This window comes from Electrona antarctica (genome assembly GCF_951216825.1).
Source record: "Electrona antarctica genome assembly, chromosome: 11".
Lineage (NCBI taxonomy): Eukaryota > Metazoa > Chordata > Actinopteri > Myctophiformes > Myctophidae > Electrona > Electrona antarctica.
The window spans coordinates 32,198,467-32,216,918 of NC_136792.1; positions in this window are offsets into that span (position 1 = coordinate 32,198,467).

Sequence of the window (18,452 nt, forward strand, 5' to 3'; positions counted from 1 at the left end):
CAGTCCTGGATATAGGTGGGAGCAAGAGACGTTTGCATGGTGACGTGTGCAGTGTACATTCTGTTATGCGTGTATGCGTGCACGTGTTGAATCATACGTTGTCGCGCGGAATTATGGGAGTTCTGTCATTAATGGAGCTCCACACACACACACACACACACACACACACACACACACACACACACACACACACACACACACACACACACACACACACACACACACACACACACGTGACACACAAGCCTACACCACACTATTAGATCTGAAACCCTGATTCCTCTGTCTCACGAGAGTCACACACCTCTGAAATGATATAAATGGTGCGCTTGTCATCACCGTCAAAAGTACAAGGACGTACATGTACACAGACACCCACACAGATGGACATAGATGTCAGGGGACCTCATTACGAACGAACCCGGGGGGAAAGAAAATAAGGGTGAAACACCAGGGTGAGGGAAAGGACAGCTGAACTGAACTGATGATTAAGTACAAGTATGGATTCAAAGACGCTGCTTGTCAAAGGAGACGGCATCGGAAACATCTGCTCAGGCCTTCCCTCGCTGTCTGGCCTTGGGACTTCTCTCTAGTCATTGTAAACAGTCAGTCAGACTCTCAGACATCCTGTGAGCCCAACACCCTGCACCTACAGTAATTTATATAACTGTCTATCTGCCTGTCTCTCTGTCATCAAAACAATTTGTCCATCCATCCATCCATCTAACTATATCTGCTCCTCTGCACCTGTCTCACGCACGCACGCACGCACGCACGCACGCACGCACGCACGCACGCACGCACGCACGCACGCACGCACGCACGCACGCACGCACGCACGCACGCACGCACGCACGCACGCACGCACACACACACACACACACACACACACACATAATGTAATTTCTGTTGATGATTGTGTTGTATCTCGGCTACATTGAAAAGGATGGCCTGCCCCTTAACTGTAGTACAGTACAGTACAGTACAGTACAGTAATAGTGTACAGTACTTTGTTTTTGTACTTTATTTCAAAAAAAAAAAATCCTCAAAAATGATGAAAAACGGCATGCTGCAGTATGCCGTCCGAGGCCATGGGCTATAAATTATGCAAAAGTGTGACGCAAAGGGTGACACAAAAGTGTGACGAAAAAGCGTGACGAAAAAGCGTTTGCCACTAGCAAGGCTGGAAATTTCCTTGCATTTAATGGCATGGGCATTGGGCAACCAGCTATATAAGCTGTATGCAACTGTTATAAGGCGTGAGCCACCAGCTATATGAAACTGTATACTGTAAACTGTATTTTATAGTTTCACAAGTGTTAATGTAACACAGCTCTGTTTACACCTTTATTTAATTCCTATTTATATCCAATACTTATTTGTAAATACATTGTTTTATTTTGATTGTCTTGTTCCACTTCTGCTTTGGCAATGTAAACGTACGTTTTCTCATGCCAATAAAGCTCCTTTGAATTTAATTGAATTTAGAGAGAGAGAGAGGTGGGGGGAGAGAGAGAGAGAGAAATCTTCTAAATATATTCTTTGCAAGTTTTCAAGTTTTCAAATATATACAAATATTTAGAAAATAGCAGATCTACAACATTTAAAAGCATCCCCTGATTGTTGCTACAGTACAGACAGACCAGCTGGCTTGTGCTCCACTTGATGGGTGAACTCACACATTTTAACACCACACCCTACAAATGGCATCCAAGCCAACACTGCAACTCAACAGAGCAACGTAACCACTACAAACCAATAAGGTCAACCAGTGTACCAACAAGCCACACAATGGCGTGTCCCAAAGAGTTGGGACAAGCTACTTCCCAGCGGTTAATTTCACTCTTGTGTACAATCTTAAACAGATACAGGCTTTGAGAAAGCATATTCAAAGAGCCTTGTGACAGTCAGGGGTAAATATAAACTGTTACTGACTTACTCCTGATGACATCACAAAACCATTGACTTAGGACAAAAAAAATCCTATTTTGGCCTGCATGGTAAACCAATTAATTTTAATTAAATTAATTAAGTTTTTATATTTAAATGATATTAAGAAAGTCACCACTCACCATTCCACAGTGGTGGAAAGTAACTAAGTACATTTACTTAAGTACTGTACTGTACAATTTTGAGGCATTTGTACTTTACTTTAATATTCATAATTTCCAATACTTTTACTTCTACTCCATTACATCTCAGAGGCAAATATTGTATTTGTACGCCACTACATTTATTTGCAAACTTTAGTTACTAATTACTTTGGAGATTTTGATTATTATAAAAAAAACATGCATTAACCACTTCATCAGTATAGTAGACTATTTGAAAATAGCGGATCTACAAGCTCACAATACGTCGTGATGTGCCACCTTATTAACTTGTAGATCTGCTATTTTCAAAAGATTTGTATACATTTGAAAACTTGAAATGGGACATTCTGCACAATGAGTACTTTCTACTTTTGGTACTTTAAGTACACTTTGATACCAATACTTTTGTACTTTTACTCAAGTAAATGTTGAATACCGGACTGTTACTTGTAACAGTATGTATTTCAATGCATTTCTATATTGCAGTATTGATACTTTTACTCAAGTACAAAATGTGATACTTTTTCCACCACTGCATATTGCTAGAACCTAAGACTCAGTGCAGCTCTGCTCATCATGGGTCGAAGCCACCTGGTGGTTGAATAGCCACTCCACATATTAAAATAAACCTGTGGGTGTGGCTGAGAATCTGGGGGTGTGTCTGTGGGTGTGTCTAACAAAGGTACCTTTCAGAACCCATAGAGAACATTTTGAGATCGAGGAAGAAACTTAGGGGACAGGACTGTATGCAACCGACTGATCTTAAGCATGAACAACCAGCTGTATGAACTTGAAGCTGTATATGCAACTATAGCATGCCGTTTTTCATCATTTTTGAGGATTTGAAAAAAAGACGAAAATCACTCCGAGACCATGGGCTATAGCCCATGGCCTCGGACGGCATACTATAGCATGCCATTTTTCATCCTTTTTGAGGATTTGAAAAAAAGACGAAAATCACTCCGAGACCATGGGCTATAGCCCATGGCCTCGGACGGCATACTATAGCATGCCGTTTTTCATCATTTTTGAGGATTTGAAAAAAAGACGATAATCACTAAAAAACTACAAAACATTTCAAAGTTAAAAGTTCCAGCATGTGTGCCCACAGTAAGCTGAATTATAAAAAGTGTGGAGTTTCTAGGTGAAAGTGATGTTTTGACTTCAAGGTCCTTTTCAGCACCATCACTACCTTATAGCCTGACTGAGTGAGACTTCCAGGCGCTTTTATCTTCTTTCTTCAAAGTAAAGTTTCAGAGTAAAGACCAGAGTGGGATTTGAACCCACAACGTCTGCATGGATCATGTGGACAGCCACTTAACACATTGCGCTACCAGGCTGTCTGTGTTCTGTCATGGTTTCTCCTCTGTATTATCTGATTAACATCCACGATAACACTTAAAAGCACTAAAGACACATTTGATGCACAGCAAACACCATTCCAATGCTCTGTACATGATCCCAAGGCCCCATTTGAAAAGTGACACCAAGAAGATCTCCATGTGATTTTCGTCTTTTGAAAAAAAGAAAATCACTCCGAGACCATGGAACTATAACCCATGGCCTCGGCGTAATTTTCGTATTTTTTTCAAATCCTCGTTTTTCATAATTTTTGACCATGGGCCCATGGTCTCGGACGGCATACTATAGCATGCCGTTTTTCATAATTTTTGAGGATTTAAAAAAAAGACGAAAACCACTCCGACATTTAAAAGTAAAAAGTTCCAGCATGTGTCTCCACAGTAAGCTGAATTATAAAAAGTGTAAATGGCGTTTCTAGGTGAAAGTGATTTTTTTGACGTGCCAATAGCTGCCATTGAGTGCTATTATAAATGTCTCAAATTTGAAAGCACTATATTTTTAAAACTATATGAAACATTTCAAAGATTCCTTTTCAGGCAAACATGTCCACCGTAATATGAACCTAGATAGGGTTGAATGGGGTTTCTAGGTGTAAGTATGTACGACTATAGTAGCATGCCAAAGTTTGTGCTATTACCATTGAGAATGCAATGGGCGTTTAAGTTAAATAACTCAGACACTACAAAACATCTCAAAGAAAAATGTGTGCCCACAGTAAGCTGAATTATAAAAAGTGTGAATATAGTTTCTAGGTGAAAGGGATTTTTTGACTTCAAGGTCCTTTCTTTACCAACAGCACCACGTCACGCTTTTTCGTCACGCCTTTTCGTCACGCTTTCCGTCACTAAATGATAAATGATAAATGATGATAAATGAAAAATGAAAAATGATGATAAATGAAAAATGAAAAATGATGATAAATGATCACATAAATGATACATACGGACGGCATACTATAGCATGTTGTTTTTCACGAAAATCACTCAGAAACTACAAAACATTTAAAAGTAAAAGGTTCCAGCATGTGTCTCCACAGTAAGCTGAATTATAAAAAGTGTGAATGGAGTTTCTTGTTATTTTGGAGAATAACATCCAGAAGAACACTGGGAAAAGATGGAAAGCTGAGGAGATTCTCAGAGAGCTATGTGATAAGCTGCTGTCTATGTGAGCCACAGGTCGTGGGTTCAAGTTCAGCCCATAGCCCATGGCCTCGGACGGCATACTAAAGCATGCTGTTTTTCATCCTTTTTAAGGATTTGAAAAATAGGCGAAGATCACTCCGAGACCATGGGCTATAGCCCATCGCCTCGGACGGCATACTATAGCATGCCGTCTTTCATCATTTTTGAGGATTTGAAAAAAAGATGAAAATCACTCCGAGACCATGGACCGTTTTTCATCATTTTTGAGGATTTGAAAAAAAGAGGATTTGAAAAAAAGACGAAAATCACGCCGAGACCATGGACTATATAGGCTAGCCCATGGTCTCGGAGTGATTTTCGTCTTTTTTTCAAATCCTCGATTTTCATAATTTTTGACCGGGGGTATAGCCCTGGTCTCGGACGGCATACTATAGCACGCCATTTTTCTTCATTTTTGAGGATTTGATAGTGTAATAGTGTACAGTACAGTAGTGTAGAGCACAGCAATAGTGTACAGTACAGTAACAATGTACCGTACAGGTGCGTTACAGTAATAGTGTACAGTACAGGTACAGTACATTACAGTAGGCTACAGGTATGTGGCTGTAACTCATTCTGGGAGTGAATTCTACAAAGCAGAAATCCCCATGATAGTCTATCAATGGAATGTCACTCCATTGATAGACATGTGTTTTGGGTCACCAGGGACCTAATGTATACATTACTTTGCCCATGATTTTTACATGGTATTATCTAAATCTTTATTTTATATAAGCGTATTTTAAAAGAATTTTAAGATGAAGCGGCAAAAGAGTGACATAATCTCCCCCCCTGGCAGCGTCACGGCTGATGCCATTGCCGGATAATGCACTCCTTCTGTTAAGCACATTGTCTGACCCTCAGAACATAGGACAGTTTATTTGTCAGTTTAGCTTGCGTTGTTATAGAGTTATTGAAGAAATAGTTTAAAATCAGCAGTCATAAACATTTCGCTTGAGAACCATGTTTTTCTGATTCAGCACCCTTGAATTATGTTAGTAAAAGTGTTACCCCAAAATGCCTCTAACATTCACATTTATCAGAATTCCCACCAGACTACCACACCAAAACTGTCCAAAAGCTGCACCATTCATTACAATGCACCAACAAACAAATAGACTATAACCCAGAAACCTTGCTCACTGCATGCCTAAATGTTGCCAACACACACAGCTGATGAAATATTGACTTTACTATCCTCCAAATGTCCTCCAAAATCCATGCGCGTGTGCGTGCGTGCGTGCGTGCGTGCGTGCGTGCGTGCGTGCGTGCGTGCGTGCATGCGTGCGTGCGTGCATGCGTGCGTGCATGCCTGCGTGCGTGCGTGCATGCGTGTGGGCGCGTGTGCGTGCGTGCCTGCAGGTGCATGTGTACTGTACACTGGTGTGCGCATTCATAAATTAAAGTTAAATATTATTAAAATCTACAGACCAACTTAGCCACTTTCAACCTGCCGTCGATTTTGACGGCTAATCAGTTTCACATTTTTAAGATTATTTCTAAAATAGCAGATCTACAAACTCAAAACGCATTGCATCACAACACTTGGTTTTCTTTGCTACTTTTGATTTATACTCATGCAAAGTATAAAACGGGTCATACTGGGTAGTTTTGGGCAATTAGTATGACCCTAAATTGCATTAATTTATGAAAGAAACAAACAATTTAAAACAATGCATATTGTTTCTGTCGGGCAGAAACCTTGTTTTTTTCATAATTACCTCATTGACCGCCGACACCCCCATCTGGTGTCTGAATACTCCAGGACCGCCGTCCAGTCTATTAATACAGTGAGACTCTTAGTTTGAAAGCCGTTTCAATTCCAGGAAGTGAATTATCGCTATGTAACCCGTGCCTCGATTGTTTAATTGGTTTAATTCACCCAAAACATACATTTTGTAACCGGGGTCCGGGGATCATAACATTTTTGACTGGGGAGCCCTGGAAATGCTTTGGCCATGTCTTGTGACCCCCGCCCTGCCCCCCTTCCCCTGCCCTGCCCCCCTTCCCCACCCCCAATACAAACTGACTGCAAAAATAACCTTAATAATAGAGAAAATATATCATAAATTAATACTGAAACCAGATCTAATCATTAAGGAAAGTTTATGCATGTACTATGTGTACTATATGTAAATTCTTAATTTCCAGAGACGTCAAAAGGCGATTGCGGTGCAGAATGAGTTAAAGGGGCATTCCACTCATTTTCAACATTTTACTATGTCATTAATATACCTTAGAGCTGTTGTGTGGAAATAATACAAAAGTTCCCCCATTCTGTGTTTCCTAGAACTAGAGGTCTGAAAAAAAATCATTAACATGGTGAAACACATCTTGATGATGTCATCAAGATGTGTTTCACCATGTTAATGATTTTTTTCATAATTACAACAATACAATATGACATTTTAAGTGGGAAACAGGCTGGAGTCTGTATCCGTGCAGAACGATAATAACGAATGTTCTTACTTAGTGACACAGCACAGAATATCTGACACTGACACAAGACCACAACAGTGCACAGCATGCTCCACTGTGCTACTGATTATAACTACCACTGCAGTTCATCACAAAGACTAGAAGAAATGTTTGTTTTTTAATATCCACTACTGCTGTACAGTACCAAGGTGTGAGTGCTGTAGTTGTCTAGCAACTAGCGTTGCTTATTGCAGTTTGTCTAAGTTCTACTCAAACATTGTACAGTTGTACTGCAGTATCTATTACTCATGCAGACTTGAAACAGGATAGAGACATTCTTACACGTTCCACTATTTTACAGAGTAAAGGGGGGGGGGGGGGGGGGGGGGTGATGTGTCTTGTCTAGCACAATGGAACCAATCAGATTATTCCCAAGCACCAAAGCCAACCTGTAGGCTGTGCTCCAGGCTAGCTACAGTGTAGAGCAAGCAATCAAAGTGACTGAAAGGAGTTCAATAGATCAGGGCCTACGCCTTGGATGCAAATTTGCCAATAGCTTGAGTTTTAACTCAAAATTCTAGTCAAGTGTTTAAACTTCTGTTTAAGACTATAATTTAAAGTCAGATTGTGGACCATCTTTTCTCCTGATGAAAGCTTAGATTGTGAACTTAGACTACACTGAGATTTGTCAAGAAGAAGAGAAGGTGATGATGATGATGATGATGATGATGATGATGATGATGATGATGATGATGATGATGATGATGATGATGATGATGATGATGATGACCAAACTAAATATTCGAAGCAGAAAATATAAGATTGTAATTGGAATGTGGGATGAGCAAAAGTAAAAGTTCTCAGAGTAATCTGAAGTAGACCATATCACATCTTGAAAGAGTATAGCAGTTTACTACAGGTGTGTTGACTAACGGCAATGTGTGTTCACAAATCTATATAGATATAGACTCATTTCCCAGGATACACAACACAAAATGCACTACTAAATAATATAAAATACCACTACGCGATGCGTAATACTAAATAAAAATACCACTAAACTTGCAGGTATCGTTGATATCAATGTGTAATGGCTAAGAACGGTTTGATGGCCATGTTAGGAATGAAATTGCTAACTTGAGGTGCTAAAAGTGTTTTTGGGTATGAGGACTCAGGCTTGGGTTAATGAGCAACGTGCCTGGAAGGAAACAGACGGACGCTGACTCCCCTCATTAAACTCACAATATTCAGACACTGCTGAATATACCGTAATGGAAAATACTGGTGTTTTTTTCCCCACCTTTCCTTCATCTCCCTCATTGCACCCGTGTTTTACATAATCCTGTTCAGTGCATTGATTCCGACGCTTCCAAAGGATTCGCTGCCAGTTAGCAAAGTTAACTCAGCAGGACATTTGTCAGAGACGAGACGGAATCCTCTGTGGAACAGAAGTTAAAGTCACGTTGGTCTGACTCTGTGGATAATTCGCTGGGGAATTGCAAATGCTGCCTCCCCTGCGGAGCTGATGAACACTCAGTTAGGATTGCGTTGTTGTTTCCTCGACTTGGCCCTCACTTCTCAAACAGCTGAACCATCTGGGTCCCACGTGGGTGCAAAACAATCAAGCCTGTGTGTGCATCTACGTATAAATGAGACAGTGTCCCACAAACAACTCATTTTGCTTTGTGATTGGCTGGAGATATCCAAATCCCCACAAGTCACTTTTTAAACTATCACTTGACAACATAGCATAACAGCATCAACAACAACTTTCCTCCTCACTGCTGTTGTGCTGCACAGAGAAGATGATCCTGGTTACATAAGCCTCATGTGACTTCGGAAAACATGTGGTGGGGCCTCAAGGATGAAGGGATCAGTGCCACAGTGTTTTAGAATGTGTTTATAATTGTCTGTGTGTGTGCGTGTGTGCGTGCGTGCGTGCGTGCGTGCGTGCGTGCGTGCGTGCGTGCGTGCGTGCGTGCGTGCGTGCGTTTCTACAACTTGCCAATTGATTGAAGTGGCGGCAGTGACTCAGGGGTAGAGTGGCCGGTAGAGAGGCCGAATGGGAACCACTATAGAATTATAGTGTTGAAGTGTCCTTGAGCAAGACTCTGAACCCAGGCTAATTGTTCCCGATGTGCAGGTTGGCCTTGCATGTGTTCTTCTGCCTTCGGTATATGACTGGGTGTCTATGTAAAGCGTTTTGGATAAAAGCGTTATACAGCTCCGTGATCAGCCACAGGCTGATCACCTCCATGCCACGCCCCATTGATGAAATTAATTTGTTCAAAAGTAGCCCAGACCAAGTATTAACTGCATACATTAATATACTTTTCTACGGAGCCCCTGAATGGCCATGCATTAAAAATATATTTTATCTTGTCAAAAGATATTATCTTGTATGTACAAGATAATATCTCGTACGTACAAGATAATATCTCGTACGTACAAGATAATATCTTGTACGTACAAGATATAACTTGTACGGACAAGATAATATCAAGATAATAATTATCTCGTACGGACAAGATATTATCTTGTCCGTACGAGATAATATCTTGTACGGACGAGATATTATCTTGTACGGACAAGATAAAATATATTTTGAATGCATGGCCATTCAGGGGCTCCGTACTTTTCAGATGGTCGACATTTCTCGTTAATATTTTTTTGTGGTCTCGTAAAATATTCTAATTTGTTGAGATAGGATTTTTTGATTTTCATGAGCTGTACGCCATAATCATCAATATTAAAACAAGGTTTTAAATACTTCACTTTATGCACAATTAATTGAGAATATATGAAAGTTTCACTTTTTGAATTATATTACGGAAGAAAATTAACTTTTACACAATATTCCAATTCATTGAGATGGAGCTGTAAATGCACAATTTACCATTTATAGTCTTATCAATGTCAAAAACATTAGCAGTAGTTTGTGTGTGTGTGTGTGTCACCCCTTCTGTTTTTGCTTTAATATTTTTGTGCACATGGAGGGATGTATTTCAGTATAAAAGTGGTGGTATTAGGGCTTGTTTGTTTGTGTGTGCCTCGACAGAGCGGGCGGTATCTGCTATGCGCTTGCCGGTGGCGGTGGACCGGTTTGGGCCAAATGTCAGGGCCGAATTCTTTACCCAGTCTAGCCCTGGAGAGCAGCAGGTGCGAGGTGCCATGTGTCGGTCGGAGAGAGCGTGGTTTAATCTCCACTTTCTCCTGTTTTGTCCTCGTGCGTGCGTGCGTGCGTGCGTGCGTGCGTGCGTGCGTGAGTGCGTGCGTGCGTGCGTGCGTGCGTGCGTGCGTGCGTGTGTGTGTTGGGTGAGGTTAAATATTCTGGATCATTGAACAAACCGTGGACCAGGTAGGAAGGATATGCTCCTATGATGATGATGATGATGATGATGATGATGATGCTGATGATGCTGATGCTGATGATGATGATGATGATGATGATGATGATGATGATGATGATGATGACGCTGACGCGATATTCTGGCTCGTTTGTTCCCGGACCCATCAGAGTCACCTCACCATGAGGAATGAGGGAGGCAGGCGAGCGTTAGTAATCGATTGGACTCTCCGTCTCACAACCTCCTGCAAAAACGCACGCACGCACGCACGCACGCACGCACGCACGCACGCACGCACGCACGCACGCACGCACGCACGCACGCACGCACGCACGCACGCACGCACACAGACACACAGACACACAGACACACAGACACACACACACACATGGACACACACGCACGAACACGGACACACACAGACATATTATGGACACACACATACCTTTGTTTTACAAACATGCACACACGCACACATGAACTCAAGCACAAATACATGCACTCAGGCATGGAAGAACACACATGCACGTGCACATGCATACCCACAGAGATTGGAAATCTGTGGTGAAGCCCTTTCCTTGGCAGCAAACATATGATCCTCACTAACAGAGTGAGCCTCTAACTCTAACCCTTATGCCTGATCATAACTTAGTCGATCTACAACCTCGCAATGCGCCATCGCACAATGTGTTGGTGTGCTTATAGATCGGTTATTCTCCGGTGCACAGCACTGGCGTGCACCTGAATATAACTCAGGCTTTATCAGCCATTTAGCAGGAGATGACCTGCAGCGTGATCGGCCCTATCATGATAAAGTGTCTGACCTAAAGCACATTCAATTACAGGTCAGGGTTCAACACACACATCAGCATGCAGCATCCATCAACAACACTATTGATTACACCACTATAAATGTGGTGCGTGCGTGCGTGCGTGCGTGCGTCCGTGCGTGCGTGCGTGCGTGTGGGTCCATGGGTCCATGTGTCTGTGTTGGTTGTGGTGGTGGCGTCATGGGGGATGCGAGTGCATACGGTGCATGCGGTGCTCGTGGGGTAGGGGCTTTGGGAGGTGCATGGTGCTGGTGCTAGAGGGCGGTTGCATCAGTGCACATGATGACCTATGCCGCATAGACGTCATGTATGATGAGATGTGATGTGATGCAGTGAGGTTGCTCACCCCACGGTCCCAGTCAATTAAGTGGCCATAAATTGTATTTATATGTATGTGCGCATATGTCCGTGCATGTCCGTGCATGTCCGTGCATGTGCGTGCGTGCGTGCGTGCGTGCGTGCGTGCGTGCGTGCGTGCGTGCGTGCGTGCGTGCGTGCGTGCGTGCGTGCGTGCGTGTGTGTGGGAGGCAGAGAGACAGAGAGAGAGATGTGAGTGTTTGTGAGCGCTGCCAGTGGAGAATGTGCTTGTACTCTCTGCAGCTCTGGTTAAGTGAGATTATATGTAATGGCCTCTTGAAATGGCTTGTCACATCCAATGGCAATCACTGTCCTCCATCTTGTCTGTGTGTGTGTTTGTGTGCGTCCGTGCATCTGTGCGTTTGTGTGTGTGTTCATGGGGTGGGGAAATGGATGTAAGAGTGCGTGCGTGCGTGTGCAGTTGGGCCAAGATGGAAGCGAAGTGTGCGTGTATTTGTGTGCTATAGTGCATTGCATGGGTGCATTTGCATTTGTGCTCTGATTGTACCATATGACTGGAGCAGTGTGTGTGTCTGTGTGTGTGCGCGCGCATGCGTGCGTGCGTGCGAGCGAGCACGTGTGTGTGCCATTGAAAAGTGAATTTGACTCGACCTGAACAGCACAAAGCCTCTCCTGTTCAATCTCAGTAAGCGCACACGACACAAATGAAAGCAGTGAAACAGCACAATTGGATTGCAGAGAGATGAGCGCAGGTATAGCCATTGTGGAAGCCAAGCGGCAATCCCAGCCCAATGTTTAGTGACACTGTCCCGCAGACGGAAGGTCACATGGCTGAACCACACAGGGGCCAATGGATCTATCAACACGCCCGGGTGTCCTGTCAAAAAGTACTCCAGCGTGAGATGCAACCCCTGCTGCCTCGCTCATTATTGTATGTCTCTCTGGATGAAAGCATTAGCTATACCTGCCTGAAGCATAAACATATAAACGGTTCCTATCCTCCAAGACATTCTCAGAATAGTCCAAACCATTCCACTTGAGGTTAGAACAGCAGCAAGGAAGAAATGTGGGTAACCCTTTCTTTTACAGTACAGTAATAACCATGAAATTACATGGTAATTACATGGTTATTACAAGGTAGTAAGGAGTAATTACTGGGTATTTACTAGGTAATTACATGGTAACTACAGGGTAACAAACACAACAATTACTAGGTAATTATCAAGTATTTTCTTGACTACTACCCGGTAATTACCATGTAATTATGAGTATTTACCAGGTAATTACAGGTATTTACATGTTAATTACATGGTCATGTAACCAGTAATTACTATGAAAACGAATCAGTAATTACTAGGTAATTATCAAGTATTTTCTTGACTACTACCCAGTGATTATTAGTATTTGCCAGGTAATGACATGGTCATGTAACCAGTAATTACTCAGAAAATACAAAGTTTTCCCCAGTAAGTACTAGGTAATCCTTATGTATTTTCCTGCCAACTACCAGGAAATTATAACCTATATACTAGGTAGTTACCAGTTAATTACACTGTAAATACTGGATAATGGTCATGTAGTTACCTAGTATTTACTATAAAATTCACTGACGACTACCAGGTATTTACCCATGAATTATTGAGCCATGTGTTATCAATCAATTGGTGCAGTTGACCGTGAGGCTGTTAATGACGGTATTTACATTGTAATTACCAGATATTAACCTGATAACTATCATGTATTATCCAGTCCATTACATGTTAACTACAGGGAAATATACCCAGTAAGTACTAGGTAATTATCATGTATTTTCTTAACTACTACCCGGGAATTACCATGTAATTATGAGTATTTATTATTGATTCATGCCTTATCAATCAACTGGTGCAGTGGCCGTGCGGGTGTTAATGACTATTTACATTGTAATTACCAGATATTAACCTGATAACTACCATGTTTTACCTGGTAATTACTCAGCATTTACCCACTAACTAGAAAATATTTAACCGGTAATTACCTGCTATTTACCCAGTAAGTGTGATTTGTATTTACCTAGTATATACTAAGTAATTAAAGTGGAACTGTGACTGTAAAAGAAAGCGTGGTTTGTTTCCATATTACTACCTGGTACTTTCAGTATTTACACAGTAATTACGGTAGAACTGGACTGTAAAAGAAAGCGTGGTTTGTTGCCATGATATTACTTGGTAATTACTCAGTATTTATCCAGTAACTAGACAACTATTTACCTGGTATTTACCCAGTAATTAAGGTGGAACTGGACTGTAAAAGAAAGTGTGGTTTGTTTCCATGATATTACCCTGTACCTTCCCTGTAATAACCATATTTCAGTTTGTAATCAACGAGTAGCCCATGAACTCAAGAATGACACAATGATGACAGTTTAAGGGTTTTTATATAGAGATGGTTGCACAGCCACAGACAGACATGGATGGATGATTGTATGAATGGTATCTGAAATGACTAACCTTAACACACTTATCACTGTAAAGTTCAAATACATTAGCTGAGGCTAACTTAGCTTGTTAGAGCCCTGTTAGGCTACCATAGATGGCTGCCAATGTTAACCTAGCAACATGATTTAGCATAGCAAATACAGGCAAAAACAAACTTTTTAGAGAACACATAGATTAATGAATTGTTGCAACATTCATTAATATTGCACTGTATAAACAAACAATGAGCATACTTCCTGAAGAACGCATTCTGTGATCCTGTTTGTCTGTCTGTGTAGCTGCATGTAGAGTTGCAGCTGGACTGGGGTCCTCTTGCACTGACTACACTGCCCAAACAGAAGCCTGAACTAAAGTAGAAAAATGGGTCCTCAATATGAATAGAGTGTGCATGAAGTAGCCTTCACTAAATGCTATGGGGAATTTTGTACACAGTTACTTTTACAATTCATGGTTTAAACCAGTGGTTTTCAACCCTTTTCAAATCAAGGTCCATTATTTATTTTGCATTTGAGCCACGGCACGGGCCACCATTTGATGAGATTTAATTATTAAATTCTTCTACATTCTCTAACTTGTGTAGACTTCTTGTAAATTAATTAATGCAGATGTTTAACAATTATTTAACTATTCATAAAAATATGACCTGTAAGGGTCCACTTGGTTTAATTTTATGCTCTCAAAAGTTAAAGAACTACAAGGGTCCATTTGGTTACCAAAGTTTAAAACCACTGGTTTAACCTGTAGAAAATAATTGATCGCCATGGCAACCCCAGCCTGGACCTGATTAGGTGAATTCCCAACACCTGCTAAATCCCCCAAACCTGTATCTTGATTAGAGTCAGTTTCCACTCTCTACAGTCACTCTCCCAACCACTCAGTCATGCAGCTACACAGACTCAGACAAACAGGATCACAGAATGCGTTCTTCAGGAAGTATGCTCATTGTTTGTTTATACAGTGCAATATTAATTAATGTTGCAACAATTCATTAATCTATGTGTTCTCTAAAAAGTTTGTTTTTGCCTGTATTTGCTATGCTAAATCATGTTGCTAGGTTAACATTGGCAGCCATCTATGGTAGCCTAACAGGGCTCTAACAAGCTAAGTTAGCCTCAGCTAATGTATTTGAACTTTACAGTGATAAGTGTGTTAAGGTTAGTCATTTCAGATACCATTCATACAATCATCCATCCATGTCTGTCTGTGGCTGTGCAACCATCTCTATATAAAAACCCTTAAACTGTCATCATTGTGTCATTCTTGAGTTCATGGGCTACTCGTTGATTACAAACTGAAATATGGTTATTACAGGGAAGGTACAGGGTAATATCATGGAAACAAACCACACTTTCTTTTACAGTCCAGTTCCACCTTAATTACTGGGTAAATACCAGGTAAATAGTTGTCTAGTTACTGGATAAATACTGAGTAATTACCAAGTAATATCATGGCAACAAACCACGCTTTCTTTTACAGTCCAGTTCTACCGTAATTACTGTGTAAATACTGAAAGTACCAGGTAGTAATATGGAAACAAACCACGCTTTCTTTTACAGTCACAGTTCCACTTTAATTACTTAGTATATACTAGGTAAATACAAATCACACTTACTGGGTAAATAGCAGGTAATTACCGGTTAAATATTTTCTAGTTACTGGGTAAATGCTGAGTAATTACCAGGTAAAACATGGTAGTTATCAGGTTAATATCTGGTAATTACAATGTAAATAGTCATTAACACTCGCACCAGTTGATTGATAAGGCATGAATCAATAATAAATACTCATAATTACATGGTAATTCCCGGGTAGTAGTTAAGAAAATACATGATAATTACCTAGTCTTACTGGGTATATTTCCCTGTAGTTAACATGTAATGGACTGGGTAATACATGGTAGTTATCAGGTTAATATCTGGTAATTACAATGTAAATACCGTCATTAACAGCCTCACGGTCAACTGCACCAATTGATTGATAACACATGGCTCAATAATTCATGGGTAAATACCTGGTAGTCGTCAGTGAATTGTATAGTAAATACTAGGTAACTACATGGCCATTATCCAGTATTTACAGTGTAATTAACTGGTAACTACCTAGTATATAGGTTATAATTTCCTGGTAGTTGGCAGGAAAATACATAAGGATTACCTAGTACTTACTGGGGAAAACTTTGTATTTTCTGAGTAATTACTGGTTACATGACCATGTAATTACCTGGCAAATACTAATAATCACTGGGTAGTAGTCAAGAAAATACTTGATAATTACCTAGTAATTACTGATTAGTTTTCATAGTAATTACTGGTTACATGACCATGTAATTACCATGTAAATACCTGTAATTACCTGGTAAATACTCATAATTACATGGTAATTACTGGGTAGTAGTCAAGAAAATACTTGATAATTACCTAGTAATTACTGATTAGTTTTCATAGTAATTACTGGTTACATTACCATGTAATTACCTGGTAAATACTCATAATTACATGGTAATTACCGGGTAGTAGTCAAGAAAATACTTGATAATTACCTAGTAATTGTGTAGTTACCATGTAATTACCTAGTAAATACCCAGTAATTACTCCTTACTACCTTGTAATAACCATGTAATTACCATGTAATTTCATGGTTATTACTGTACTGTAAAAGAAAGGGTTACCGAAATGTGAGGCTCTCCCACTCGCTTGGCATGACTAATATCCATACACAGGCAACTCATCAGTGTTCATTTATCCAATCGTAACTCCAAGAGTGTACACATTTAACCAAATGTAGCCGTGGGCCCATATTGGTCCATTTGTTTACATTTTGTACACTCTGAGGATTCTATAGTAGGGTATACCTCATCTGCACAAGACAGTATCACGATTTCTGGAACAATGCTACAGGTATTTTGTTTTTACACACTCTTGATTTCTCTGATTTTTATTTACTGGTGCTCATATCCGATCTATACACTGCCTAGTACCTACTCTGTATGGAAATTTCCACACACACACTCTAAATCAACAGTCTGCAGGCTATTCAGAGGCCCGTTTGAGTTCTCATAATTCAGAAATGCACTGACTACAAATAAACCACACATTTCTGTTTTTTCTGCGGTAGAATTGCGGTAGAATTGAAACCCGACAAAAGACAAAAAAGTGAAATGTCACCGGCAGCTCCACCGCTCATTAAGATACAATGGAAAAGTGGTCACTGCACTCACATGCACCATCACATTTTCAGAAGCTGTTTTACTCCCAGTGTGGAGTTAGAATGCTTAGATTTTGTATTGTGATCTCTCGCCCTGACAGGCATTGAGCCATTTAACTTAGTGCTTGCAGTATAGGTACAGTATTCTGCCAAATATATATTTAAAAAAAAATGTTTCTGACCCATACAGCTTTTGATTCGTTTTGTACAAAGTCGGTGGAGCTTCCTCTGGTTGAGTGACTGGCACTTTACACATGCACTGACCATGGAAACGTAATTGTGTAAATATTTGGGTGCTGCACCGTTTGTAATCCTGTGAACCATCCACAGTTTAATTTGAAATACTCTCTCAACCAGTAACGCCGCTATAGGCATACGCACGAGGGGGGCCACAACATGTGCCAAGCCGATCCTCATAACAATTTTCTCCACGTCACCGCCGCTTAATACCGAGCTTTGGCTCGGTATTAAAATATATATAGAGTCTTGGGGCTTTGATAGCAAAAACCCAATCACCCTTGGCCACCAACGGGGCGGCGGTGACTCAGGGGTGGCCGGATGGTAACCGCAAGGTTGCAAGTTTGAACCCGGGCTCCCCCAGAGTTAGTGTCGAAGTATCAATGAGTGTCGAAGTGTCCTTGAGCACTGAATTGCTCCTGATAAGCTGGTTGGTGCGTTGCATGGTTTCTGCTGCCATCGGTGTACGAATGGGTGAATGTAATGCACAATCTATGTAAAGTGCCTTGGATAAAGGCCAACTATAGCGTACGACGAAATAGAGCATATTAAAAACGTCAGGTTACAACCTGGCTGTTGTAACCAGGTCCATAAGTAACGCATCCTTGATCAGGTGTCAGCCCATGAAGAGACAGTGAAGTGCAGCTACAGCTGGGGTGACATGTTTAAATGTCCTCATACCAGTGATACGTCTAGCAGCTGCAGTCTGCAACTGCCAACTGCAGGCGATGTAGTGGGGTAGCTTTGGCTGATTTATGAAGCAGGACAGAGAGACAGAGAATTTTGTAGTTATAGTGCTTATAATGTGCACACACGACTCTGAAGCTGTCAGCATTCCAAGCACTTTTCCACACCAGCAAGTTGTCTCTCGGAAATGCTTCACAGGCAATGAATGTATCACACCCAGGAATGGGAATGAACATTCTGTGCCTCATCATCTCCCCCCCCCCCCCACCCCTTTTTTCTCTCCCTCCTCCCTCCCATT